The sequence below is a fragment of the Panthera pardus genome, unplaced genomic scaffold (genome assembly GCF_024362965.1).
Source record: "Panthera pardus isolate Hobbes unplaced genomic scaffold, ASM2436296v1 HiC_scaffold_11, whole genome shotgun sequence".
Lineage (NCBI taxonomy): Eukaryota > Metazoa > Chordata > Mammalia > Carnivora > Felidae > Panthera > Panthera pardus.
This window is the reverse complement of record NW_026526666.1, coordinates 2,365,615-2,376,593: the sequence shown is the minus strand read 5'-3', so window position 1 is coordinate 2,376,593 and position 10,979 is coordinate 2,365,615. Positions and strand designations below refer to the sequence as shown.

The 10,979-nt window shown below is 39.8% G+C and overlaps 1 long non-coding RNA gene across 1 annotated transcript; it reads right to left on the bottom strand.

Annotated features, from left to right (window-relative positions):
- Window positions 1-515: 515 nt before the first annotated feature.
- LOC128773448 (uncharacterized) lies at window positions 516-7,396 on the bottom strand. Its single transcript, XR_008417688.1, has 3 exons — window positions 7,318-7,396; window positions 4,352-4,442; window positions 516-773 (listed from the first exon to the last, which is right to left on the bottom strand). It is a non-coding gene; the product is annotated as an uncharacterized LOC128773448 (long non-coding RNA).
- Window positions 7,397-10,979: the final 3,583 nt, after the last annotated feature.

The following is a 10,979-nucleotide window of genomic DNA, read 5'->3' as shown; positions in this document are numbered from 1 at the left end:
GTGAGCCCAAGCCCTGCTTTGGGTAAACTCGTGCCTCACTTCAGGTGAGCTGCACTCACCTGCCCCCTCTCTCTCTCCTTTTCTCTCTCTCTCTCTCTCTCTCTCTCTGTCTCTGTCTCTCACTTGGCTCACTTGCGCTCGCTCTCTCTCTTAAAAAAAAAAAAAAAAAGGGGGGCCTGGGAGGATCAACTCCATTCAATCCCTGTAGCAATGAGCACACCTAGTCCCCAGGGAATGGCTTCAAAACAGCATTCTTAAGGGCTCCTCAGAGAAACAGCTGATTCCAGGGCTGGGCCAGGAAAGTACAAGATAAGCCTGGAACTTGCTGGCATGCCTGAAAACAAGGAAGTGCTCAAAGAATGACGGGGGCATGTCAAAAGGACACAGAAGCTAAGCTTGAAGGGGTTCCAATGGGAAAATCTAAAAACAATTTAAACACTGAAGAAATGACACTCACTCACTGACTAAAATAGGAAACTATGAGCTCACATACATAGAAACAAACAAACTGAAAGTCTGATGAGGAATGTGATCAAGTTTTTCCCCACAAAACACTTAATTACAAAGAGAAGAGGAACAATTTTACAGTGGACAAGATTGAGGGGCACCTGGGTGGCTCAGTCATTTTAAGTATCCAACTTCTGATTTCAGCTCAGGTCCTGATCTCACAGTACATGAGATCAAGCCCCACATCCAGCTCTATTCTGACAGCACAGGGCGCACCTGGGATCATCGGGCTCCCGCTCTCTCTGCCCCTCCCCCGCTCGCGTTCTCTGTCAAAAATAAACGTTAAAAAAATAAAATAAAACACAGTGGACAAGATTGAAAGATACTATCTTTGATACTACAATTGTAGTGATCAAAGTAAACATTATCCCTAATGGAGCAAACGGATATTATGTGTCACCTGATAAGATACAATAAGAACATAACATTGTCTCTGTCATAGTCCCACCAGAAATGAATAACCCTAAGTCTGATCACGAGGAAACAGCAGACAAATCTAAATTAGGGGATGTTCTACAAAATAAGTGGCCTGGAATTTTCAAAAGTATCAAGGTCACAAGAGTTGAAGAAACACTGAGAAACTGTTTCAGCCTGAAGGATACTAAAGAGACATGATAACTAAAAGCAACAATTTGATGCAGAATTGGATCCTTTTTTTATAAAAGGCATTATTCAGACAATTGGCAAAATCTGACTGGGGTATGAGAATAAGATAGTATTAATGTCTCAGTGTTAATACTCTTATTTTGATGGTTACATTTTGGTTGTGTAGGAGAAATATTTCTGCAGTAAAAACACATCAAAGTATTTGGGGAGGAAGAACATTACATGAGTAATTCTCAAATGTTCAGGAAAAAAAAGTTCTTGCTTCTATACTTGCAAGTTTTCTTTGGCCTGTGATTTAAAATATATTTTCAAATTTTGTCAGTCACTCAATGAGACCTTTAAAAGCCACTCTAACTAAAATGCTCACCCTGATGACACCCAATTCTCCTTCATGCTTTATTTTTATCTGTTAGCACATATGTTTTATTTATTTATCCAGGTGATTTTTTTCTCCCAAGAGGATCTGTGAGGGCAGGAACTTTTGTCTGTTTTATTCACTGCTGTGTTGGGAGGACATTGCCTGGAGCATAATAAGTATTCAATAAATATTTAATGAATAAATGAATGTATAAGCCTATTAAATAAGTAAATGTTTTACGACAGATAATAACCATTATGAGTGAAGTAAAACTGTTACTCTCATAATCAATGATAGCTTGTTAGAAATCCTTTGTTGGGGGTGGGGGGGAGGCAGTGCCTGGGTGGCTCAGTTGGTTGAGCATCTGACTTTGGCTCAGGTCATGATCTCACGGTTCGTGAGTTGGAGCCTGGCATCGGGCTCTGCACTGACAGCTCAGAACCTGCTTCAGATTCTGTCTCCTCTCTCTGCCCCTCCTTCACTTTCTCTCTCTAATATAAATAAACATTACCCAAAAAAAAGTCCTTTGGGAAAATAGGCAATTAAGAATCATAAAAATATTAATGCCCTTTAATCTAGAAATTCTACTTCTTGGAATTCATTCTAAGGAACTACCCTAAAATATGGGAATGCAATCACAGTATTAAGCTGTTCACTACAGTGTTTTTTATACAAAGAGAGAGAGAGAGACAAAGAGAGAGAAATAGAAAAAAAACATTGGATAAATTAGGCATATGCACAGAGTAAAATTCTATTTCATTTGAAATTCCATTTGTTTCAAAAACCATTTCATTTGAAATTCTAATAATATGGGGGAAAGTTTTTATGTCTTATTATATTAAGGGATAAAATTAACAATATGAATTTATAGTCTATGATTCCAACTAAATAAAAATATGTACTATAATAAACAATTATTGTATTATGGTAGCTTTTATTTGTTTTTCTCTATTTTCCAAAATTTTAGTAATATGATTATAATTTACGTTCTTAAAATACATTTATAATTAAAAATATTTATTTTTAAAAATACATCATGGATAAAGTTAGCCAATTGTGGTATTAACCCCCATGAAAGAAAATAACTGCGTGGGTGAAGAGATTAGACACATATAAATCAGATTAACTTCTCTGTACTCAAACACGGCCAAATATAAAAGAGGTAAAGAAATTTAAAAACCTGTTTGAATACAAAGTATGTTAATAGAAGAAAGCAGTTTACATAAAATCAGAAGAATTTGGCCATAGTAGTCTCATACTCCTGAGGCAAGACATGCTTAATACAATAAATACTAAACCAATGGGGGCGCCTGGGTGGCTCAGTCAGTTAAGCAGCCAACTTTAGCTCAGGTTGTGGTCTTGCAGTCCATGGGTTCAAGCCCTGCCTCGGCCTCTGTGCTGACAGCTCAGGGCCTGGAGCCTACTTTGTATTCTGTGTACTCCCCTTTCTCTCCCCCTCCCCAACTCTGATCTGTCTCGCTCTCTCAAAAATAAATAAAATGTTTAAAATTTTTGAATAAATACTAAAACAATGAAAAAGGTATATTCTAATGGGGATCAAAGTAAGTTCATCCAGCTTGCCAGACCAACAACTTATCCCCCAACCATCTAGCACCTTCAGTTCTAATTCCATGCTGTAATTAACTGGCCTCCCAGTTTTTCTTTTTCTAGGAAGGGGATATCCTAGACCTCCACGGGGCACATGAGTACTTGAAATGTTGCTACTCCTAACTGAGTTGTGCTTAAGTATAAAATCCACCCCAGCTTGCAAAGGCTTAGTATGAAAAAAAGAATGTAAAATATCTCAGCAATAAGTATATATTGATTATATGTTAAAACAATAACATTTTAGATATACTGGGTTAAATAAAATATATTATTAAAATTAATGTTATCTGTTTCTTTTTACTTTTTTAATATGGATACTAGAAAATTTTAAATTACTTCTGTGGCCCACATTTGTGGATAGTATTATATTTTTATTGGAGAACACTTATCTAGAGCATTGAACAAGAATACTGCAGTTAATATAAATGTACAATATCCCTGAAAACCAATTATGTTGACCCTCAGGTTTAGGCATCAGTCTCTGTGAGCTTTCATGGCACAGGTCTATCCCTCACGAGTCTATCCCTCACATCTGCATTGACAAAATCAGATCTTCACTGAGGTGAGTAAAACAAGGTTCTGGCAGCCTCCACACTTCCTGGGCACAAGTTGTCAGCTCTGCTATTTGTCTACCTTCTATCATTTCTCTCTTGGCTCATAATCTTGTGTTAAGTCTGTGTTCTTCAAACTGAGGGTTGATGGGGGGTGAGGGAGAGGGGAAAGTGGGTGATGGGCATTGAGGAGGGCACTTGTTGGGATGAGCACTGGGTATTGTATGGAAGCCAATTTGACAATTAATTATATTAAAAAAAAAAAGACTGTGTTCTTCAAGGGATAGGGTTGTATATTATTCATCTTTGTTTTCCTAGCACTTCAATGCCTTAAACAAAGGTATTAAAAAGTTCATTAGGGACACCTGGCTGCCTCAGTCAGTAGAGCACACAACTCTTGACCTCTGGGTTATGAGTTCAAGCCCCATGTTGGGGGTAGAGATTACTTAAAAATAAAATCTTTAGGTGGCATCTGGCTGGCTTAGTCCATTAAGCGTCCAACTCCTCTGATTTCAGCTCAGGTCATGATCTCAGGGTCTTAAGATAAAGCCCCAAGTCAGGCTGAGTGTGGAGGCTGCTTAAGATCCTCTCTCACAGTCTCTCTCTGCCCCTCCCTCTCTAAAAAATAATAATGAATAAATAAATAAAATCTTTAAAACGTTTGTTAAATGAACAATTTTCCACATCTTATGCCTTTGATCATAGCTCTAGACCTCCTTACCTTAAAAAAACATGTGGACATAACCTCTCCATTGGTTTTTTCCTCACCAGGTAAATTGGAAATGACTTGTGAAGATTGAACACATAACAACCTGAAAGAAAGTAAATCACAAGCATGTGAACTAAAAATAATGAATCGCTAACATGGAGTGATAGCTTCACAACCATCACAGCACAGTGTATCTTACTTTGAAGGACAGAGCCTTACAGACAGACCACAGAATTGACATTTCATCATTATGCAATGACCTACATTATATGACCTCTTATTTGTCCCTGAACTCCAACAGCAACCTCATGGCTGATACAGAATAGTGGTGGAAGGGAAAAATAAAGGACACAAAAAGAAAAGATTTATCATCACATCGGTGTAATGCTTTGGCCTCTTAATATAGACGAGATGGCTATAACCTCTTTCTCAGCAAGTAGTTTCTCAGTGTTCTACTGGTTGTAAAAAAAAAAAAAAAATTCATTGCCAACTTCCCCTGTTAATAGTTATTTTTTTAGAGAAGATTTTTTTTAATGTTTATTTATTTTGAGAGAGAGAGAGAGAGTGCACAAGAGGGAAAGGGGCAGAGAGAGGGAGAGAGAGAATCCCAAGCAGGCTCTGCACCGTCAGCACAGAGCCCAACGCAGGTCTTGAACTCACGAACCATGTGATCATGACCTGAGCTGAAATCAAGAGTGGGACACTTAGCCAACTGAGCCACCCAGGCGCTCCAATAATTATTTTTGAATGCTGTGGCAACATCAAAACAATGCTAAAAATACAATTTCCCAATATAAGGGGGAGGGGAGGAGAACTTACTCCTAAATATTTACCTTGTCAAAAGGAAAATCCTTTTCTGAGAAATGCTGTTACCCAACAGAAAATCTTGGCTTCTTAAAATCCAGGTATGTTCTCATCTCTTATTTTAAACAAAGTAGTTGGTCTTCATTTAACCCAATTTTGTGACTGTTTTGTAAAAGCCATTGAAAAAGCCTGAGAAGGGGCACCTTGCTGGCTCAGTTGGTGAAGCCTGTGACTCTTGATCTCAGGGTTGTGAGTTTGAGTCTCACGTCGTGTGTAAAAATTACTTTTAAAAAAATGAAGTCTGAAGAAGAAGAAGAAGAAGAAGAAGAAGAAGAAGAAGAAGAAGAAGAAGAAGAAAGAAGGAAAGGAAGGAAGGAAGAAAAAAGAAAAAGCCTGAGACATTATTGGCATTAGATTTACTCGAGTTAAACATTTATAGGGGTATTTGGCTGGCTCAGTTGGTAGAGTATACACCTGAAGTTCTGGGTTGTAAATTTGAGCCCCACGTGGGGTGTAGAGATTACTTAAAAATAAAATCTTATGTGGTGCCCGCGTGGCTCTTGGCTCAGATCATGATCTCACAGTTCGTGAGTTCGAGCCCTGCGTTGAGCTCTTTGCTGTCAGTGCAGAGCCTGCTTGAGATCCTGTTCCCTCTCTCTCTGCCCCTCCCCGGCTTGCACTGTCTCTCTCACAATAAACTTTAAAAAATAAGTAAAAATAAAATCTTACCAAAAAATGTAGTTGCTAATTCTATAGAAACATAAACCCAACCTTTTTTTCTTAAAAAAAAAAAAAATGTACAGTTGCTAATTCTATAGACACATAAACCCATTCTTTAATTTTAAGATTTTATTTTTAAGTAATCGCTACAACCCAAGTGGGGCTTGAGCTCACCACCTAGAAACCAAGAGTCCCATGCTCTACCAACTGAGCCAGCCAAGCACCCCAGCATCCTTTAATATTTTTATAGAAACTGTACACACCGGGGTGCCTGGGTGGCTCAGTTGGTTGAGCGTCCAACTTTGGCTCAGGTCATGATCTCTGTTTGTAGAGTTGAGGCCTGCCCTGAACTTTCTGCTGACTGTGGAGCTTTGAGCCTGCTTGGGATTCTGTGTCTCCTTCTCTCTCTCTCTCTGCCCCTCCCATGCTTATGCACATGCTCTCTCTCTCTCAAAAATAAAAACATTTTTAAAAAATTACATACAGGGGCGTGTGAGTGGCTGTCAGTTAAGTGTCGGACTTCAGCTCAGGTCATGATCTCACAGTTCGTGGGTTCCTGCCCCATGTCAGGCTCTGTGCTGACAGCTCAGAGCCTGGAGCCTGCTTTGGATTGTGTCTCCCTCTCTCTCTGCCCCTCCCCTGCTCAAACTCTGTCTCTCTCTCTCTCTCTCTCTCAAAAATAAACATTAAAAAATTTTTTTTAATTGCATACACACAAATACTATCTGAAATGAAAGGTGACTTACTAATTCCAATAAAAAGTATAATTTCATGACAGTTTCTCAATAGTTTTGAGGCACTTCTAACAAACTGCAATTTAGCTGCCCTACCTAAAAGAAAACCTTAAATGCTCAGCCTGTTGACCTTTACAAAACTTCTCCTATGGAACCATTCTTTCCTTTTAGGAGAAAGGGAAAAAACTCAATCTATGTTATATTTCTTTTGTCATTTTACTTGTGGTCTAAGTATCATTTTCCAGTGCTTTGCCTATAAGCAGTTGCTTGCTCTAATATTTTCCACAACTGATTCGTCCTTAGGTACCAACCTGACTGAACTTTAATACAGAAAATGAAAATAGGAACACCACAGGATAGCAAGCTAGCTCCTAGAGACAAGGAGCAAAGTTCACGAACAAACGTCACTCGAATGCAAACTTGAACATGCACAAACAAGAAGCAAAAGCAAAGTGTCCTCGGCTCCAGCCGCATTTCCAGCTTAGAAATCACGAAAACGTACATACAACACTAACTTGGGTGATACTCATGAACCTGAGACTAATTCAAATTTTGAAAACAACAGCTCTGTACATCGTTAAGCGAGAGCTGGAAAGTGTAAAAGAATGAATAAAGTTAAGGTCCTAAGGACCTGACCAGCGAGTGTCCCTGGGTGTCAGCGGAGCGGACCCAGCAGGAGGAAGGAAGCGGGAGAAGGACCAAGGGCGCTTTTGTGCCGACCGTTGGCGCCAGGACTCCCAGCGCGACTCCGCCGCTCGCACAGCGCGTGCGCAGCTCATCACAGAAAGTTAGGGGCGAGCGGCCGCCCTCTTTTATCTTGGCGGGGAGGGGAGGGAGGTGGGGCGCGAGAGCACGTGACCAGGAGTGCGACATTTCTGGTCCAATCGAAAGCGTTTCGGAAAGCGCCCTTGCAGACCCGTTCGGGTACCTCCGGTTCGAGCGGAGGCCGCTCCTCTTTTCGGTCCACTGGTTTCTGGACTCCGGCTTTTGGATCTGAGGGTCTGGTTTGGGGGAACTTTTTGTTGCGCATCCCGCGAATCAAGTCAGGGTCACGGTCTGGAGTGATTGGCGCTTTTTATTTCTTGTACTCCCTAATTAGAGTTTCATTTCTCTAATTTCAAGGCCTGGTGTTCTCTCCCCAAGACGCTCAAATCCGGTGGAGACTCTGGATGCCCTAAAGGGCGTCTTGTTGTAAAAATGGTACTCTCAAAAAACAAAAACTGGTTTATCTGTATTTCAGGGGTTGAGGATTGGGGAAATAAGTAAAAATTTAAGGAGTCAAGTCTCCCATAGGACTACGATAGGTAACACCTCAAAAACGTACCCCTAGAAGATTTTATTTCAGTGTAATCATTTAGGTAAAAATCTCTCGCTCTGTTTATTCAAACCTATCAGGAATCTAAAGCAATGATGCTGGGATAAGATTACCTACAGGGTGTGGTAGGTAATCAGTCGCCCCAGAGGAGTGTGACAAGCAAAGAGGCTTTAGAGAAAATCTTAAGGCTGAAGTCCTTGAAATGAGAAGGGAGGGCTGACAGCTTCAGCTATATTCCAGGAACCTTGGCAGTGGGAAATCAAACTGCAAAAAGATAAAATGTCAGGTGTCAAAACGATACCAAGGGATATTGCCCTCCACACATCCTATTATAGATACCTTGGTAAAAATAAGACGCCTCACCTGGGATCCTAGTCAGAAAATTTCACTAATTTCCTACAAATTACAAATCCTCAGCCCAGCAGAAATGAATTTGTTCTTAACTTAGAATATTCTCATAAAAGGAAGGTGGGGGATGCATGGCTAAAAGGACCGGACTTGCACGGACTTCTCTGCCAGAGCTGCAGAGTGATAGTTAATTGCTGCTTCCCTTGCAGATGCTAGTTTCCTCTGGTGCTGCTGTCTTTGGTTCTTAAGTAAAGTTGCTTCAGCTGTAGTTCTTTCTGTTACACTTAAAGATTCTTCTACCAACCCCAATCTTCCTTAGTCACAGCTGTCTAGATAAGTGACAGCTCCCCCGAGCACACCGTTGCTGGCTTCTCTGTGCCAGCAGAAGACTTGGGAGAAAAGGCCAACAAGTAGAGAAATCCAGTAGCTTCAGTGAGCTAATTCTGGGGCTGGGGAGTGAGTTTATCACACTAAAGTAGAGGCACAGATCATGGCCTTCATCTGCAAGATGGTGTCATCGGAATGTTTAATAGGAGGATGACAAAATAGGGACGTATTCGGTGGCAACGTTCCATCCTGACAGCTAGAATGGGATTTTTTCCATCAGTGTTGTGTGCCTATTTGATGGCCTGTGTCAATAGACCAGTAATGTGGGTGTGTGCATTTTATGGGTAACCGGGTCCAAATGATGCCTTAGCAAAAATTTACTTGTAAATGTTCATAAATTTGAAGAAATCATTGTTGCTTCTGATTGTTAGTCAGAATTGCTATTATGAGGTAACCCTGCTTGGATCTTACCACCCCCAAAAAAGTGAGTAGCTCTGTATGAAATGAAACTATTTTACCTGTATATAAAGTCTTTTTATAAAGATTTTCCTGGAGATCAACCCATTTTGTAATTTCCATTTTGTGGTATAACCTGTTCTCCTTCAAGTTAGGGCTGATCAACAGATTAACACAAGTAGCTGCCTCGGGCCAAATTACCCAAGCCTTGTTTTCAAATCTTAGGCTCATTAGTACATGAAAAAGGAATGCAGTAGTAGAATGCTATTATTAAGCACCAGCTGCAGAGTATCATTGCTAGTACGAGGAACAGAGGCGAAATTTTCAGCAACTGGGAGAATGTCCCTTGTTCCAAAGCCTCTCTTTAAAATATAGAAGGAATAAACAATACTTGTGTTTTGAATCACCATGTCACACAGAATTGTTTCATTACCTAATACCTTCATCAAAAAGTTTTAGTGTAATTCTACCATTTTCTTTAACCAAGGGGTAAACCGTTTTGAATTTTAAGTTTACTTATTTTTTTTAATTTTTTTTTTTAACGTTTATTTATTTTTGAGACAGAGACAGAGCATGAACACAGGAGGGTCAGAGAGAGGGAGAGACAGAATCCGAAACAGGCTCCAGGCTCTGAGCTGGCAGCACAGAGCCCCACGCGGGGCTCCAACTCACGGACCGCGAGATCATGACCTGAGCCGAAGTCGGCTGCTTAACCGACTGAGCCACCCAGGCGCCCCTAAGTTTACTTATTTTGAGAGAGAGAGACAGAGACAGAGAGAGAGTGCACGCGCTCGCGCACAAGTGGGGGAGGGGCAGAGAGAGCGGGAGAGAGAGAATCCCATGCCGGCTCGATCCCACGAACCAGGAGATAATGACCTGAGCCAAAATCAAAAGTTATGCATTTAACTAACTGAGCCACCCAGGCACCCCCGAATTTTTTAAAGAGGTACAACACACACACACACACACACACACACACACACACACACACACACACACACAATTTCAATAAACAGTTTCTGTAGTTGAGATACACTCCAATATTTTCCACCTCTCAGGGAGCAGAGTTCCGTAATTAAAATACTTTTCCAATATTAAACTGTAAGTAATCACAAAAACATTACTTCACATGCTTGTGCCTTGACTTTATAAATAGACACATGCCAAAGCTGTCTACAAATGAAACATGTTAAAAATCACTTCTCACTGGATAACCCAGAGAGCAGAAAAAAATATTGGTTCAGGTTTGATTTACTCAAGGTAAACACGAATTAGGTTTGTATCATATTATCTTAAGTATTCTGAAAATACTATACAGTATAAATGAAGACTTTGGATTCATTTTTAAAAACTACTGGTGTGTGACAGGTTTATAATCACGTTAGTTAACTATGGATAGGTTACATCAACTGTCGGAAACAAAGTTATGACTTCAAATCAAAATACAAAACGTGCTGGCTCAATTTGCAACTCCAAAAGGAAAGTTAAAGGAACCCAGAATTTTTTCTGCTTCTTGGACAAAAGTGAATAAATAAGGCAGATGATGAGTTAAACTATTAAACTGTAATGTCTCACATGACATCCAAGTGTTTGAGAACTTTCGGGCTGTTTCTGTTTTTAAAAAGACATTCAAAGCCCCATTGGAGGGTTCAAAAAGTGAATGTCATACACTGAAACTATTAACAAATCTTCCATTTATTTGAAGCAATTCAATTTCAAAAACTTTTAAGTTACAGCAAGAAGAAAAAAAGAAAAAAAAGAAGAAGAAAAAAAAACAGGGAACAGTCAGAAACAAAATAATCAGGAGTGCTGCATTTTTTTGTTTTTTAACACTGTCATGGCTTTATTCAAAACACAGTTGCACAAAAGTATTAACTTCAAAGTTTTTTAAGGACAGTTTTGAGGAATTTAACACACTATATACATACTGCCATAC